Here is an 18,668-nt window from a genome sequence, read left to right as displayed (position 1 = left end):
CTTCAGAGAGCAGATTGCCAATTTAGTTGAAGGCGAGCTAAATCCGCAAAAAGGAGGGATTTTAATAGCAGATAAATTAATTACCTGGAAGTATTTTTGAGTTACAGAGTTTCTTTTCTACAGTGGATGTGTGTGCTAAAAAACTCTTAACCCAGAGTTAAGAATTACAGGTACCACAGTTCTGGCATGGGGGAAGGTTTTCAGGCAACAGGTCAGGCTCCTCCTGGCCAAGCCAGCCTTGCCTGTCAGAAGAGTACCACCTGCCATGTGCCTAAAAATCAAGGGTCTCTGACATCACAATCAAAGTAAATGGCTTGGTTATCTTCTTCGTTCTCTGTCAGCTTCTCCCATTTGCCAGACTCCAGACTTCTACATGAATATAGAATAAACTCTGTATACACTGGATACTGTATGTAGGTTGTAAATGATCTGTATAATATAAAACCATTTAGACTTAATGCTGAAAGAAATTAAGTAACTAACATTACACCTTGAAGCTATTGGAAGTGAATGAAAGAATCTAGTTGTCATTTTTCACAAAGGACAACCTATAGAAAAGATTTTTTAAAAGCCTACAGAGAAACAGAATCCGCAGGTGTCTGGATATTAATTACCTCCTTTAGAAGACCTTCAGGAATCCCATCCATGGGGTCAGCAAGAAGTTCTTGTTTACTCTCTTTTATTGCCATCTGTCTCCTTGATTATTTGTAGGAATTTCAGTCAGTGATCTAAATCCAGAGATTGTCCATTGGAGTCAGGAGCCAGGGATGACCTCGTAAGGCTGCTTTGGGTCCTGTCCCAGCTTTTCTGCATTTGATAAATGATACACCCCTCCTCCACCTCCTGGGAGAAATGAAATGTAGGCTTAGGGCCTTATTGATTTTCCATGACAACAGAAGCATCTTTAGGACTCTATTTTTATTTAAGAAGTAGCCTTCTGACCTGGTTCAGGCCTATAAATCACCTGACAAAATGTATTGCTGCTGTGCTTCTTGGCATGACCATTTGTGCCATGGCTATTGCTTATATATAATGTAGAGAATATCCTTGGGGTTCAGGTACACCCCTTTATTCACTGGGGAGCACTTCTGAACTTTAATTTCAAAGATTTTTTTTTGGAGGGGAAGTGAAGGGACCACAGCTCTTGATCCACTATGGTTTGAGTCAGACTCAGAAAGCTACAGTGTGCCCCAAAGATGACTGTACTCCTGGCCACCAGCAGTATTTCTGAGCCCGGTTGGGGTCAGGATGAACATTTCCACTAAGAGCCTCTAGCCTCCTTTACTGCTCTGTAAGAGCCATCCGTGGGTAAGTTCAGGCTCAGCAGGCCATTCCCATTATGTGACAAGGAACTGTAAACCATGAGTACCTTGAGGGCGGGAACTGAATGAAGTTCAACTGTGTCCCAAAACACAGCCCCGTGCCTGGTGCCATCAACTCCTGTTGGCTGAGTGGGGGCACAGGTGGCCTTGGTTGCCAGCATCATGACTCCTTAGGGCATTGTTGGTACCCTGGCTGTAGAACCTTCGTTTCCTCCTTTGTAAGTCCACTCTGCTGTCTTGGAGCACGTGATGGGTTTCTGAGGTCGGTATGGCGTTCTCCCAGGCTTTGGGCAGGCCCGAGCTAGGTTTGCTGACTGGCTACCCCTGAGGGGAGAAATGATCAGAGTCCAGAGGGGGTCGCAGCTCGGGTGGCCTCAGTGCTCCTAGGCTAATGTAACGGCACACCTGGCTTCCATTCCTGCCAGGGTCCAGTGGGTTCAGACCTCCGTTGGGGAACAAATGGCCACAGGCAGGTCCTCATGTTAACTGCTTGTTACCAGAGTCCTTCACTCTGTCCCTTTTGCCTGTAGCTCTTATTGACTTTGTAACTGCTCCTCCTCCATGTTTGTGGGAGAAGCCACCAGCTCCTGCCTGGCTTTCCTGACATGGCTCTTAGGTGTTCCAGATGCCTTCTGTGCTCTCCATTCTCATATGGAAAGAGAATGTTCTACTCGTTTCTCTCAGTCTTAGCTTGGTTCCTCAGGGAGCAGATGCTGGGCTCAGATGCAGGTGCTAAAGGTTTACCTGGGAGGCACCCTCCCACTCCGGGAACTTGGTGGGCAGTGGTGACATGAGATGGGTGAGGAAGATGGGACTGATCATCAGTGCAAGGCATGTCAAGACACAGATGGGGCTTGGTCTCACTAGGGAGCTCTGGGAGGTGGTTTGTAACCTCCAGCGCCCATCTGTCACTGGCTAGGGCTGCCCTTGGACCATTAACCCCCAGTTCTCTGGTCTGTCCCACTGTCCCACCTACAAGATGGGAGAAAGCACCTGGGTGGAAGGTCTCAGGCTCTGGCACGAGAGCTGTGAGTGCTCAGGACACGTGGTTGGGACAGAACACTAGCTACACTCAGGTTTTGAGGCTCATCAAAAAAAATTCCAAAGGGCTTTGGCTTCCATACCTGCAGGTTCAGCACACTGGGGCGAGCAGCCCAAACTCTGTGAGACTCACTTCTTCCCTCAGAAAAGCAGGAACAGTTGTGGCAGACACTCCTATGTGGTTGTCAAAACTAGGAAGTGCATGTAAAGCACATGGGGCCTGGCTGAGAAAATTCAAGGACATTTTAGCTTCTAATGGCACTATTACCATACCTGTCTTTCACTGATTGTTTCAGACTGAAATTTGCTCATTGCAGTGTGATCAGGTGTCTACAGAAAACAGACAGCAGGAAGTTGCAGTTACTAGGAGACGGGGTTGGAGGTTGAGGACGAATATCTGGCCTTAAGATGTGTGAGATAAGGAAAGTCATTTCTCACCTTTGGGTCCCTTTTCTCATTCGGTAATTGTGACGAGAAGGTTCTAATCACTAATGAGTCTGTGGAATGGCTCCTCACGGAAGACTATGCTTTACTTCCTACTGATCTTTTTGTCTCCCAAACCCGTTTTTACATACCTTAGTGACCTTGCCTTGGGAACCATATTTATGTCACTGGACACACAGCAGTCTGATTTTCCTTTTCAAAAAAAAAAAAATGGTGCCTGATTTGAGGTGCACTATTGTCCTACCTTATTAGGGATTGCCCGGCAGGTTGCCGAGCTGACAGATGGTGTGGTACTTAGCTCTACACTTGGCTCTTTGTCAGACAACTAGCCCACTTAGCTCTTGAGCCCCTGCTCACAGACAAGTCCAGAACATTCCATAGACCTCACACTCAGCTACATGCAGGTCCTGGAGAAGGAAAGATTCTCAAGAGGAGCATTGACCTACCTGAGCTCCCTGGGTCAGTGGACTCAATCTGAGAGCTGCATTTTTTGTTCAAGAACAGTTGGGTCATGGGAGACCTATCTTTCCTGGCATTGAGGCTCTGGTGTTCTCCTAGAAAGCTCTGAAACAGTGCAACTGAGTTTATTGATGTAAGAAGAATCAGTAGAATTCAACAAATGCATACTGACCACCCTGTTTAATAAAAAGCCTCTGAAAATACTCTGGGTTCTTGACAGGAACATTAGAAATGCTTACTTTTCCTACTACTTACCATCTGCTTGGACTTGTAAACTTTCTTTTGGCTACATAATCAGTGAAAGAGCAGTCCTTTATGGAGCATGCTTAGGCATTGCAAGGGGAGCTTGGGAGTCAAATATACATGAGAAATAGGTCTGCCTATGAGGAGTAGCTCGAGAGGAAGAAACAGGTATTTGAGGCAGCACCTTCAAAGAAGGTGCTACGTTGCCATGCCTTGGCTGTGTGCACAAAGTATATGGAAAGAGATACTAAGATGATAACCAGTATTTTAGCATTTTACTTATATTAGTACTTCACACAACTCTATAAAGTACAGGAGGAAATAGTCACAATTTTAGGTGAGGAAATTGAGGCCCAACATTGCCCAGGTGGAAAGAGGTAGAGTGAGAATGAGAGTCTGGAAGGTTTGGCTTTAGACCTTACTGAAAATCCATCCTACTGATATGACAAGAACCTGAGGGGAATTGTGAGGAGGGGCTGAGAGAGCTGGGCCTGCGGTGAGGGTATCAAGGGTCAGGAAAATTTGGGCTGCCTCTGATTTTTCACTTGGGTCCCTACCAATCCATAAGGTGGATTCAGGATGAGGGCCCAGAGGGTAGCTCTGAGATGGGGGAGAACAGAGTGGATCTCAGTCATGATAACTGGAGTGAGTCATTGATGGGATAGTGGATAAAAGGTCCAAGGGTGGGGGGCCTGGGCAGCACAGTCGGTAAAGGCATCGGACTTTTGATTTTAGCTCAGGTTGTTATCTCAGGGTCATGAAATCGAGTCCTGTGTTGGGCTCCATGCTCATGTAGAGCCTGCTTGAGACTCTCTCTCCCTCGGCGCCTCCCTCCAGTGTATGCTAGAAATAATAAATAAATAAATAAATAAATAAATAAATAAATAGTAAATCTCTTAAAAAAAAAAAGAAAAAAAGGAATGTCCATAGGGGCTCCCTAGAGAAGTCAGGAAGGTCAAGGCTACATTTCGGTCTACCCAGAGATGATCAATGAGTGTTCACCAGGTAACCTTCCCACGTGACACTCTTCTTTGGAGACGAGTGCTAGAGCCTACTATATTTGCCCCTGCTGTCTAGTTCTCCTCTGAGCTCTAGACTAGCTAACACCTGTCCTGGAAAGCCACACTCCACATGTCCAAACTGCCCTTCTGATCGTCCCCTGTACCTGGTCCTCCTCTCAGGTTCCTGTTCTCTGAACACCCACCCATTGCTGATGACAGAAATCTAGACATCCTCCTAGAGCCAGCCTCTCCCTCACACCCTGTGTCATCCACTAACAGACAATGAGGCTATATCTCTTCATGAGCTCTCAGATCTGGCCACACATCCTCCATAGCACTGCCAAGCACTTCTTCATCTCTCCTGAAGTGTGCCATAGGTCGCATGGCCTCTGTCCCCTTGAGTGCTCTCACCACACAACAGCCAGAGTGATCCCTCTTAGCCACGTAAGGTCATCATGCACCCCCTTTTAGAAAATGCATGAATAACTTCCCATTGATCCAAGGGCCAAGGACAATACTTCTAACCTGGTCCCCCCACCTCTAATGTCTGGCACTTCCCTCTCTACCTCACCTCTCTCCTTGAATTGCACAAACACGTGTTGGCCTCCCATCCCCACTCCAGCATTTCTAGACTTTTTATCTTCCTCTACTTATTTCCTGTTTCCCTCCTACTTTTCTTCCCTCCCTCCATAGTCAAGGGAACTACAGCCCTCCTTTCACAAGCACTTAGAACCCCAGGGAGCATCTTCCTGTGCTCATCACAGTTGAAATTTTATATTCCCTAGTGAACTTAAATTATCAATTATGAGACAGCAATCTCCCAGTACTCCAGCACCTGGCAGATGACAGGCACATAACAGACTCAACAGATGTTATCTGAATGAATGAATGAATGAATGATGAGAAAGAAAGAAAGAAACAAAGAAAGAAAGAAAGAAACAAACAAACAAACAAACTTGGGACAGTCTCACTTCTCTCCTATTTGGAGATTGTTCTTGCCTTCTGAGAGGACAGAGCCACACTTTGCTGATATATTCTGGACAGCATGAACTCCTCTGCTGAGGAAGGACCCTGGCCAGAGTTTGAGGACATGGCTCAGCCAATGCAAGGCTCTGCAACCATGTGCCCTGGATTGAATTGCAGAGTTTATGATTCAAAGTGAAGACCAACTTAGCAGACAGAAAGTGTGCTGAGTTCCAGCAAGGCACTGTGGAACCAATCTCCACCAATCTCCTTGGCAGATTTTGCCAACCCCTGTGGGATTGCCAGGGTCTTCCCATCTCTGAAGCATGGCAGAGCCAGCCCAACCTTCTGGTTGAACTCACATGTCAGCACACCTTCTGTCTCCACCCCAGGGATTGAGGCTCTGCAGCAAGAAATTACCTACTAATCATTAGCTTGTTTGCTCGCAATTAATGACTGCTGAGGGCAGGCACTTCAGGGCCAGTGATCAGTCCTGATTCATTGATCAGCCTGTCCTGCCGACCAGGGACTCCAGGAAGCAAAGCACCTGCACTAGGTCACTGATATTTTTCCTCTTACCTGTGTAGCAGGGAATTGGCATTTAACAAGCAGTAGCTCCTTGGCAGATTTTTGACACCAAGTTGGGCTTTCCAAAGCAGTGAGAAAGGAAACCAAAAAAGAAAAAGTTATTTGCAGCTGAGACAAAAGGAAGAGATGCTAGAGGCTGCCTGCCTAGGACGCTGGGCACAGAACTGGCAATTACATTTCAGTGGCTTGTGGGACTGCATGTGTATGGTTTAACCAAACCTAAATTTTAGATTTGGAGTATTTTGGCAAGATCTTAAGAGTAGGTGGCATTGGTATCTGCTGTACCAGCTGTTTTACTTGCACTGATGTTAAATGATATTCCAAATGCCCGAAAGAGCCACCTGCTTTGTGCATGTACCCGAATCACTGTAGCCGGGAGCAGAAGAGAAGCTGCTGGTCACCATGGCCAGGGGCCTGAGCCAAGTGCCCTGTGGCCCGAGCACATGTACCCACCATATTAGGAGCTTTGAGAGGGGGTCTCTCTGCCCATGGCCCAGCCTCTTGAAACTGCCAGGCCAGGTTGGGTCCACACTGCTGCAGCTGGTTCCCGCTTAATTCTGAGGTCTTAGAACGCAAAAATCCCGGAGCATGATAGGAAACTGAGGACAGATTCAGCGATGGACATAAAGACTGATGAGAGAGGATTCCTGGAAACAGGCTCCAAGGGTGTTGAAAGGTCATCTGGAAATAAATGGCATTAAGCCATACTGGAAGAGTTAAAAATAGAATTACCATTTAATCCAACAATCCCACTTCTGGTATTTATCCACAAGAATTGAAAGCAGAGTCTCAAAGAGATATTTGTACACCCCGTGCTCATAGCAGCATTATTCACAGTAGCCCACAGTGGCTCTGCCATCCACCGACAGTTGAACGGATAACCAAAGCATGGTATGTACATACCATGGAATATTATCCAGCCAGAAAAAGGAAGAAGATTCCAAGATTCCAATATGAGATATTCCTAACTAATATCCTTCTGGATATTAGGCTGGGTGAAATAAGCCAGTCACAAAAAGACAAATGTATGATTGCACTTGTATGGTATGGGGTACCTGAAGGGGTCCAGTTCAGAGGGGCGAGGTATACTGATGGTTGTCAGGGGCCGGGGGAGGGGGGAATGGGACATTATTATTTAGTAAGGACAGAGTTTCAGTGTCACAAGATGAAAAGATGAAAAAGTTCTGGGGATCTATTGTACAACAGTGTGAATGTACTTAACACTACTTAACTGTGCAATTACAAATAGTTAATTTCTATTAACTATTTCATGTTATATGTGCTTTACAATTTAAACAAATTAAACCTTTAAAAATTATATGGAAAGGTGTACAGTCTCATCACTTATAAGCAAAAGTGCAAATCAAAACTCTTTCAAGCAACAATTTCCCTGCCTCATACTGGCAGGGGTCAAAAAGCTAGATAATTCACTGCTTTGGGAAGCAGGCACTCTCATACATTAGGGTGGGTGTAAAAATTGGCACAGACTCTTTGGATGATATTTTATTCCTAATAAAGTTTTAAAAATGTGCATTGCTTTGAACAATCAATTTCCCTTCTGGGAGTTTATCCTATAAATATGCTTGTCCAGGTCCACAAAGGAGTGCACAGGGAAATGCTGCAGCCCTGTTTATAGCAGATGACAGGAAGCAATCTAGGTGCCCATCACTAGGACACCGCCAAGGAAATGGGTCTTTCCTTTGCACCAGGCAGTAAATGAGGCAGCTGAGGTTGATGTACCCACACAGAAAGATTTCCAAGATGTGTTAAATGAAAATAGCAGCATGAAGACCACCATGTTCAATTAGGTACCATTTGTGTGAAAAGAAAGGAGGCCGGATTTATGCCTTAGTACTCACATGTACATAAAAATATTCATGCCAGGGGCCCCAGAGAGACTGGGCACTCTGGTGTCTCTGAGCCTGGAGTTGGGTGACCGGAGACATCATTCCTTCCTTATGTCTCCTTATCATTCCTTATGTCTTCAGGGATTACCCTTCCATAAACTCATGTTCCTGGTTCTCAACAAGTACCTGCACATATACCATAACCATCCAAACACAGATGCGCTTTCAGAATTGGCTGTGGTCATGAAGGCCTGAGGCCTAGCAGTTTCTCTAGAGGCTTATCTGGGCACAGCTCTGCAGGCTGGACCGCTGGGATTCACCCACTTTCAGAACATGCCCCCATTACGACAACCTTTGCGTTTCCAGAACCAGACTGAAATCTTCACAACTAGAGATACACGTGGTGACTGTAGGTCAGGATCTTTTATCTCTAAAGAGTGTCCCTAACTTGTCACACCAACTACCAAGTGAATTTATAGGAACAAGATGTAGTTACTGATTTCTGGAAATATTTTCTAATCCCCAAGGTGCTGATACCACTCTGTACTAAGCCTCTCAGAACGACGTTTCTTTTTTTTTTTTCAAAAGTTTTTTTTTTTAATTTTTATTTATTTATGATAGTCACAGAGAGAGAGAGGCAGAGACATAGGCAGAGGGAGAATCAGGCTCCATGCACTGGAAGCCTGATGTGGGATTCCATCCCGGGTCTCCAGGATCGCGCCCTGGGCCAAAGGCAGGCACCAAACCGCTGCGCCACCCAGGGATCCCAGAACGACGTTTCTTTGTGGTTAGCTGCCACTTCAATTTTATTGTCAAGTGCCCTACAGAGCTGTGTTCTGTTTGTCTTTTCTTGATGAGGCTAGATATGTGGGATGCTTCCTTCTTCAAATTTAGGCTAAATTGAGGGATGTATCCATAACCTTCTCTGCATGTTTATGTCACCACATGCCAAACAGACTCTAATGTCCTTATGCCCCCTTCTCCAGAGACTGATGGGGATAGGAAGGCATCACCAAGAGGGACTTTAGAATAGAGAAGAAAGAGGAGAAGCTGAGTGGGGAAGAATCATAGAGGGAGACAAACTATGAGAGACTTTTAAATCTGGGAAACAAACTGAGGGCTGCTGGAGGGGAGGTGGGGAGTGCTAGGGTAACTGGGTGACGGGCATAAAGGAGGGCACGTGATGTGATGAGCACTGGATGTTATACTCTCTGTTGGCAAATTGAATTTAAATTAAAAAAAAAAGAATACTAAGCAAGAGAAATTAGCGTGGCCCGGGTAACGTGACTATTCCTATTTACTCTGGCATCCATCCCACAGATATAACTGCAATCATGGGACTTCAAGCAGTGCTCACTTCCCTCATCTGGGCCAAGCAGAGGCCAGAGGGCAAGTGCTTTGGAGCACTGCTCACCTCCGAGAACTGATTGTACTGCTTCCTTCCTGCCTTGAGCCCTTGGAGGACTAGACTGATGGCATCCACATGGGCTCTCCGCACTGGACAGTATTTCTTTAAAGAATTCCATGGGTCGATTTCTGTTGTATATCATCCTGTGGTGCAGTGAGGATTTACTAGGTTCTCAGTCCCTTTCTCAGGAGACAACTGAGTAAAGACACAGCTCCCTTTCTCCATAGGACTGGCTCATTGACTCTGCAAGCTTTTCTGTTTTCTCAGAGGCTATGACTTTTCATGTTTCAGAATCCTGAGTTAAGATCACAGGCTTTAACAGCAAGTATCTCATTTTATTTTATATTATATTAATTATGATTTCAGAGAAATCATGACTACCCAATTACATAATGTGTGACTTGAGAAAATTAAATGAACACCATAGTAATATATTTGACAGGGGCTTGTAGCTTCTGTTTTCAGTTCGTAATTTACATTTGCTAAATACCTGAAGTTTAGACCTAGTCTAAACATTTACATATTTTGCTCTTTTGTGACCTCTTTTTCCCAACTTATTTTTTTCAAAAGAGGTCAAGCATCTTTGGAAGCAAAGTAGAAGTGGGGTGTTGTTCCAGAATTCTCTTGATGACTATTCAAAGTCACCTTATCAGTAGAGTGGCTGCTTATCAGTAGAGTTTTAACTTAAGGAGTTTAATAGTAGCCCTGAGGATCTGTGGGTCCTGAAATGTCTTTTGAGCATGGGAGAAAAATCAAATTGTGTCCAGAAAAGTATTAGTACTGAGTGTATTTTACAGCATGTGGTCTTTTTATTTGGTGGCTTGACTATTAACACATAGAAGGTAGCTCGCTCTCTCGCTCGCTCTCTCTGTAGTATGCCATTCCCTTTATCATACTGAGTAACAGAGTTTAATGTTGGCCCATTGCCTTTCTGAATTCAATGTAAGATCCTGGAACCTTTGGGGAGAAGGTAGTAGAAAATGTCTTTGGGGATAAAGTCTCTATCATTTGTGTATATTCATGTGATCCTGAACGGCTCTATTTTTTCTAAATTTATAAACTTCCAAAGACTGCCAGGGATCACAGAAACCATGCTTCCTGATCATCAGTGGCCCTGGACTGGCCACATGAACAGTTGCCAGTTCACTCAACTGTCCTCTTGACCCCAAGGCCACCTCTCTTCTCATCTGTCCCTAGGGACAGTAATGAGATGGGATTCACAGCTTGTGGCCCTTTGGGAATTGAGACAGTGGCTCTTGATCTACTTCCCCAGGACAGAAACTCTTCTGAGACTCGTGAGAAAGCCAGCAGTTGAAAACTGTCTCCTAACCCTCACTCAGATCCTACTCCATCCACAAAGCCCAAGAGAGAGGCAGGTCGGAGCCTGACGGTCCTATTGACTTTCTTCGTTACTGAACTACCTACTTTTCTGGGGAAAGAGCTGAGTGTTATCATTCAAGTATGTAACTACCTTAAACAAAGCTCCAAGACCTGGACACCTGCTCAGGGATGCTAAGGACTCAGTGATGGACACTGTCAGAGCTCTTAAGATCAGGAGGTAGGCTGAAGATTCTATTGAAGATGCTAGTGTTGAAAAAAACTTTGTTTTTGGGTTTCGTTGTTCCATATCCTACTTTCCCGGCCCCATTTCCCTTTCCTGAGGGACACAAGATTGCATGGGCTCCAGGTGTTATACTGTATATTGGCAAATGGAATTTTAATGTTAAAAAATATATCTGGGAAAAAAAAGATTGCATGGGCTCTTTGCACAAAACAACATGGGCTCTGCCTTGGGGAGCACTTGGAGACTGCTCCCTCTTGTTCTTTGCCTTCCCATCAGAGGGGTTAAGAATATACATGTGAGGATGTTACATAGGTGAACGACAGGCTCTGGAGCAAAAAATTATCTTTCTTCCCTCAGCTTCCTGGTAGCAGTGATGCCCCTGCCACTTTTCAAACTCAGATTGTCTCTGTTTTTCTTTTCAGTGAGCAGAAAGCCTCTTTTTTTTTTTTTGATTTTCAACTTTTATTTTTTTTAATAAATTAATTTTTTATTGGTGTTCAATTTACCAACATACAGAATAACACCCAGTGCTCATCCCGTCAAGTGCCCCCCTCATGTCCGTCATCCATTCACCCCCACCCCCCGCCCACCTCCCCTTCCACCACCCCTAGTTCGTTTCCCAGAGTTAGGAGTCTTTATGTTCTGTCTCCCTTTCTGATATTTCCCACACATTTCTTCTCCCTTCCCTTATATTCCCTTTCACTATTATTTACATTCCCCAAATGAATGAGAACATACACTGTTTGTCCTTCTCCGACTGACTTACTTCACTCAGCATAATACCCTCCAGTTCCATCCCCGTTGAAGCAAATGGTGGGTATTTGTCATTTCTAATGGCTGAGGAATATTCCATTGTATACACAGACCACATCTTCCCCTTTTATTCCTATTTTAAAATATGGAACTTTAATAAATTCAGTTTTGCCTTTTCTGCACTTCCCATGCTTTGATAACTCAGTTATGTCAATAGTCATTTGGAAGCACAGGTACTTGGCCCCACCGTTCCTCAGGGAGGATGGGGCCTTTGTGCCAGCCTTGTATTTGGGTGCCAGGGGTACCAGCACCAACTGCCTTCCCCCAAGTCCCTCCCCTGAGTTGGGCAGGACCATCCTGCCCTTCAGGTGTGGTAGTCCTTGATCTGTGTTCTCTTGGTCATTGTTTTCTCCTGTGCATTGATCCCCCTACCCTTTCTTTTAGCTGGACCGTCTGTGTTAGCCACTTCAGTGCTCCCTTCTCTAGCACTGCCTGCCTCGTTTGCCTCATTCTCCAGGTAGCTGAGCAAACTGTCTTCTGCACCCACAGTAGTAGCCTCAGGGCCAAGTGCTTGATGTACAAAGGCATCCTGATGGGGGCTGAGCCCCTGGTCACTCTGGCACACATGTCCCCCACCTGCCCCTCCTCTGCTCCCACTGTCTCCAGAAGCAGCCCCAAAGTGAGGGTTTGTGTGCTGTCACTAAGGATGGATATTCTAGTAAGGGAATGGGGCAGGAAGAGGACAAAAAAGAACCAAAGTGAGGTGTAACCCCCAAAAGTCCTGCCCAAAGTGGCCTCCCCTGAACCCATGGTGGCTCTCAAGTACAGATTATGCCCTCTCTATGTCCCAATCTCAGGCAAGTTTGTGGCCTCTGTTAGGGACCAGATAAGGGGCCTGGACAAGGGAAGGGTAATGTGGTAGCACCCAGACTCTTCTGCAGGTGCCTTAGGGCCATCTAGGTGCTGGCTGCAGGAAGCTGGAAGCCCACACATGGGGTACACATCAAAACAAAGGGGTGGCAGGTTTTCGCTGGTGTCCATTGTGAACCAGGAAAGAGGCATCTTTGTGCCTTCTTGCCTTGACAGACTTATACCTGTTCTTCCTTATCCTCTGGGCCAGATGGTTTTTGTTTTTGTTTTTGTTTTTTCTGAATTAGGACAACATTGTGTTTAAAAGTGTGGGTCTTAGGATCAAAGGAAGCTGTGTTTTAGATCTGGCTCTGCCACTTAGGAATCTTGTGGCCCTGGGCAAGTTATTTGCCTTTCTGGAGTCAAATCTTGGCATCTGTGCAATGGTGACAGTTCCATCTGTCTGCCAGGATGTTCAGAGGACCATTTGAAACAATGTGTGCAGGGCCTAGCACTGGGACTCAGCCCAGGACACCCGCTCGATACATGAGAGGTCTTAGAATCATACATCTTTCCCAGTTTGAGAGCAGAGGAACTACAGAGGTTAATGCTTCTGTAGGATCCTCACTCACTTTGGACCTTTCACCCTTGAATTCTGATGCCAAGGTGTCCATACCTTAGCTGCTTGTATCCCATAATAACCTGTTTGCCATGGACAGTTATTTCTTTTATATTTTTTGTAAACTCACTTTTTTTTAAAAGATTTTATTTATTTGAGAGAGAGACAGAAAGAATGAGCAGGGAGAGGGGCAGAGGGAGAAACAGATTCCCGGCTTAGAGCAGAGCCCGATGCAAGGCTCAGTCCAGGACCCTGAGGTGATGACCTGAGCTGAAGGCAGACAAGTAATTGACTGAGCCACCCAGGCACCCTTAAGCTCACTTTCAAAGAAAAAGAATTTTTTTTGACTCCCAACAAGAATTTTTTTTTTAATTTTAGTAAATCATAATGTCAACTTTCCCAGCATTGTAGAGAATAAGATTACCCAAGTATACAAAGTTAAGGATTTATTTTTATGCTAAAAATCCCTGTGGCTAACTGTCCTTGTCTGTGAATATATCCAATTATGGTCACTTACTCCTGAATTATTGCAATGCGCAAATGATAAAATTCATTTGTGTTAGAGGGTTTGAAAAGCAGTCATGAACAGACATCTGCACATGCATATATGGTCATCATGTATGGGCACTGCTCTTCTCAATCCATTCCGAAATTGTATCAGCAGAACAAGACTGCACAATAGAAACTACTGCTTTAAACATATACCAGAAATACCCTGACAGTACAAGTTTGGGTAAATTTCAGTGCTCACAAGAAACAAAGGTTTCCATGCCACTATGAATGCAGAATTAAGGAATTTATTTTTAAAGGTGATTTTATGTATCTGCCATAAATGAACACAGGTATTTTTATAGTAACATTAAAACAAGCATTATATAACCATTGACATAAAGTTTGTTCTTATGTGGCCCAATACCATTTCACATATCCCCCAAAACACACCAGGCATTTCCGCTGAAAATACTTTATGCATCAAAAGCCATCCAACCACAGCAATGGACCCCAAAAGGCTTAAAGCCCGGGGAATAGTCACAAGTATGTTATTCCTCATTTTTTGCAATAACGTTTGATATTTTTGATTGCTAGTGTCTGACTCTAGGTAGAGAATTATTTTTGGACCTTAATGTTGCTAGTGGGGCTGGCAGGTAGCTTTTGGAATTATGTGGTTTGGTCTGGCCTCATCACCATAGTGATAGGAATCAACATGAGTTGACCAGGTGACCAGCTGGGTGGAAGCTTTACAGGTGGGAGCTATTTATTTATGTCTCAGTGACTCATTGAGAGGGATTCCCATCCGGAGTGGGTCACACCAGCAGTCAGCATCCCACATGTCACCTCTGACATCTCAGTTGGGAGGACCTGAAAACCATGGAACATAGTCTACTTTGGTTACCTTGGAAGAGGCACATGATGTAATAATTAAAAAGAGAGAGAGAGAGAGAGAGAGAGAGAAGCAAACAGGATAAACGCTGCCTGTTTACTTAGTGAACATAGCGCCTGGTGCAGAGTAGGTATTCCAGAATTTTTACTGAATGAATGTAAACCAAGTACTGAAACCATTCTGCATAGTAGTCAGGCATCCACTCCTGCAAACAGCATCGACTGTTTTCTGCACTCTTTAGAAGCAGGTCGAGGATAAAAGAATAAAGTAATCTGGAAATGCCAAGTGCTGTTGGAATGTGAGGGGGTGGGCGGAGGGGGCGGGAAGAGGAAGAGGTTGTGGGAGTTTTTTGGGGGAAAGTGGGCCAATCAGAAAACGGGAGGGGTCAGGAGTCTGAGTTAGGGGTCCAGTGTGGGGAGCACACCTATCATCCCAACTGGCCTCCTCCTGCACCGCCCAGCCCTCCCACCACCGAAACACTGAAATGCAGCTGATGAGGGGCGGGCAGCAGGCGGTCCACTGTGCTGCCTGCCTCTTCAGGTCCTCAGAAGAGATGTGGTTTATTGGGAAAATGCTCTCTTGGGCGTGCTTGCTGTACACTGTATCTCTTGGCTGTGGCTCCTTTGGCCTGGCTTGCTGCATTCCAAGTTAAAATAGCTCACACTCCTTCCGGGTGGGAACTGGGAGCCTCCCCAGGGCTTGGGGTGTAGATCTGCATGGAAGAAGAGAAAATCCGTGGCTGCTGTTCTTTTGATGGGCATCTCTCTGTGCCTCTCATCTTCGACCAACCAGGCCATCGTCTCTCAGAGACCATCTCTCGCAGAGATGCCACCTGTATCTGAATATCTAGACCTCGGTGTGGCCCATCTGCTGTCCCTCCCACTCAAATCAATCATGCTAATGGAAAGCATTTTAAACATTTTTCACCCTTGCCATGACGGAAAGCAGTGTTTCCCTCTAGACATCAGGGTGGGAGTCCTGCGGTAGAGAAGCACTCCTGTGGTGATAGGGCTGTGTCTTCAAGAGCTACAAAATTAGGGGATCCCTGGGTGGCGCAGTGGTTTGGCGCCTGCCTTTGGCCCAGGGCGCGATCCTGGAGACCCGGGATCGAATCCCACGTCAGGCTCCCGGTGCATGGAGCCTGCTTCTCCCTCTGCCTGTGTCTCTGCCTCTCTCTCTCTCTCTCTGTGACTATCATAAATAAAAAAAAAAAAAAAAAAATTAAAAAAAAAAAAAAAAAAAGAGCTACAAAATTAGCCCAGGAAAGCTTTGCAAACATGAATCTTTGGGGCACCTCAACAAGGATGCCTGGTTTTGTCCAAACTAGTTACTTTCCAAGTGATGGAATCATCTGGGAAATAAATTTCTTATTAAAATATAAAACTTCCCAAAAATCCATCTGCAAACTTCAAAGGGAGATTTGGGGGAAGGAAATCCTACTTAATTTTAACTATTCCACGGATGTTTGTAGGAGGTTGGAGGGAAAGAAAATCATTTTTTGGTGCCAAATCTTAATCTGGTTCCGTGCTGTGGGTCAATTTCCAGGGCAAACTGCCTGGGCGGCAACTTTTCTCAGGCCGGGCGCTCAACTTGGAACAGAAGGAACTAGAACCCCTGGTCTAGCTCTAGGCTGTGGTGCTTTGGAGGGATTAAAAGAGGCCAGGCTTGTTTAAGCCATTCCTAAGTACACAGGGATTCACCTTTCCCAGCTAGTGTACATTTTCCATTTCAGTGAGGTGCCCCATTCCCTTGGAGTCTTAGAAGCAAAAGCCAGCCCAAGGGGCTGTCTCAGATGGTGTCCCCAAGACAGAGATTCTTGTGTAGGGGATTTATGGATGGAGAGTTCTCAGGAGAAGGCCTGCAAGAGAAGCAGGATCAGGCAGGAGGACGAGTCAGCAAAGCTGTGTTCTCAGCTGCAGACCAGCCTCAGCCTGATCCCACAGGACCATGGCATATGAATAGCAGCACGGAGCTGTCCCAACTTGAAGCAGGACATTGGCTGAACCCCACTCTTGGCACAAGGACCTAATCTTCCAGGCATTTAGGGTGAGGTAGCACCCATATGCCAAGAGCAGTTCTCAGGGAGAAGCACGCTGAGTGATTGGACCAGCGTTCTTGCCACCTGGGGTGGCAGGGCGCGGCGGGGGGCGGGGGAGGCAGTCCACCAGCCTGGTTAAGGAGGTCGTGCACATGCATCAAAGTGTCCGCTCCAGTGGTACACAGTCACCCTGTTGTCCTGCTTGACTTCGCACAGATTGGGTGTTATAAAACCACAAGCTTTCGTTACCTTTACAAGGACACACCATTCAGCAGTCTGAGAGATTCACCTCCCTTTCCAAGCCATTATACCATAGCAGGTTTTAAACGTGTTTTATAGAGGGCTGGGGAGGGGAGTGGATGCATACGTAAGCTAACATAGCTGGGCAGACATTATTGCCTCCCCCGGCATACAGCACCACCAGCCGCGGACGTAGCCACTCAACTATTCAGCCAGGCTTGTTAAAAATGAGGGCAAAAAAAGAGCTGATTTCATTTTTTTATGGTAGTATAGTTCCCCTCCCCGCCCCAGGAAAGGCAAGGTTGGCCAAAATGTGTGTGGTCCATACCTTTCATGTGGAAGATGTTTTCAAGACTTCACTCCCTAGTATGCACCTAGTCTTGCCCCTGACCACCTCTTAGGCTTCTCCCCTTTTCTAAGGTTCTTGCCTTTCTATTATTTGGAAATGGTCACAAAAAATTACAGCCTTTCCCATTTTCAAACCCATGCTGCCACTTTCTTTCACACACACACACCGGCAGGTTCTACACAGCTTCTCCACAACACCCCAGATTTGAGGCTGGGTGTTCTGTTGTCACCTGAGTCCATTTCCACTTCCAGAGGCACATCCACAAACTCTCTTCTGTTGACTGTTTGGATCCAAGCTTCCTGGTAAGAACAGTTTTTTTTAAAAACGACGTGACAGGAGAACATAAAAATATCTAGAATGTGTTCAAGATCAGTGAAAACCCCATAAGAAGACATTCTCATTGCCGGGTCTTGGTTCAGACAAGTCAGATATGCCCCTGGGACACCCCTGGCTCCCATCAGCTGGCACCAGGAATGGAAACTTTGGCCACGGATAGTTGTTTCTGTGGCTTCTCCACTCCCCGCCTTACCCTCGTCCCACTCCCCTTCTCACTGACGATTTCCCAGAGCATGTCCCGTCTAGCATCAGTTGTCCTAAACATCAGCCAGCTCATCTGTATGCAGCAAGGACCCAGAGGCATGCTGTGATCTCAGAAAAAATGCTCATCCACTGAGTTCACATGGGCCCCCTAGGAGTTAATGGCTGATGAGTGATGTGTGTCTCTTGTTCGGGACCCTGTCATTTGAAGGGAAAGGATAGAACACCATACCCATACCCACAGGCGTGGGGAACAAGTTGCTGCCCACCGCCTACCCTCCAGCCTCCACTCATGTGGTCTGGACCCCAATCTCTGTGGTGACTTAGTGTAAGATTCCTTTGGGTTGATCAAGGGAATGTTTGTGGAAGAAGCAGCATTTGTGTGGTTCCTGGGTTAGCCTGGGTTCCCAGAAGCTGAGCCTGGCTTGAGTGTTCAGGCGAAAGTGATTTTGAAAGTGCTCCCTGGAAAAACTGGTAGAGAGTGAGTGGTGGGACCAGGGAAGGAGGAGGAAGGGGAAGGATATAGTGTCAAGCAGACTCGCAGTGGCCACTTTAGCTCAAGACAGCCCTGGGTGCTGGCTGTCAGATATAAAAGCACCCAGGGAGCAGGGAGCGACAGGAGGAAATGGCAAAGGGATTTGCAGGGAGGGAGTCAGAGCATGAATATGGCTTCAGTTCCCTTCTAGCAACTTCTAAAGGAGTTTATAGGAGCAATAACTGCCCCAGATTAGTTCTTCCCCAGTGTCTAAGCCTCACTGTGTTGTAAGTTGGAATCTTTTGGGAACCCTGAAACTAACTTTTTTCTGCCTTACCCCTGAGGGTCCTGACATACTAAGCAGATACTGGGGTACCAGCATCCTATGGCCACAAAATGTGCACATGATAAAATGGGGCTCAGGGCACAGGTAGATGACTTCAAAAGGTGCCAACATGCTTTCCATCAGGATGTATCTCAGGTAATGGGAAGATCTGAGTTAACTCTTAGTTTTTTTAGTCTATAGCAAATGCCAAGATGCAAGTAG

General features: G+C 45.8%; 1 protein-coding gene across 2 annotated transcripts in view; it reads left to right on the top strand.

Moving 5' to 3' along the window:
* The window catches only part of SLC24A3 (solute carrier family 24 member 3), a 481,544-nt gene that overhangs the window by 254,707 nt on the left and 208,169 nt on the right, over positions 1 to 18,668 (top strand). The window lies entirely within an intron of this gene.

Source organism: Canis lupus, chromosome 24 (assembly GCF_003254725.2).
Source record: "Canis lupus dingo isolate Sandy chromosome 24, ASM325472v2, whole genome shotgun sequence".
Taxonomy (NCBI): domain Eukaryota; kingdom Metazoa; phylum Chordata; class Mammalia; order Carnivora; family Canidae; genus Canis; species Canis lupus.
This window is presented reverse-complemented; position numbering and strand designations above follow the sequence as displayed.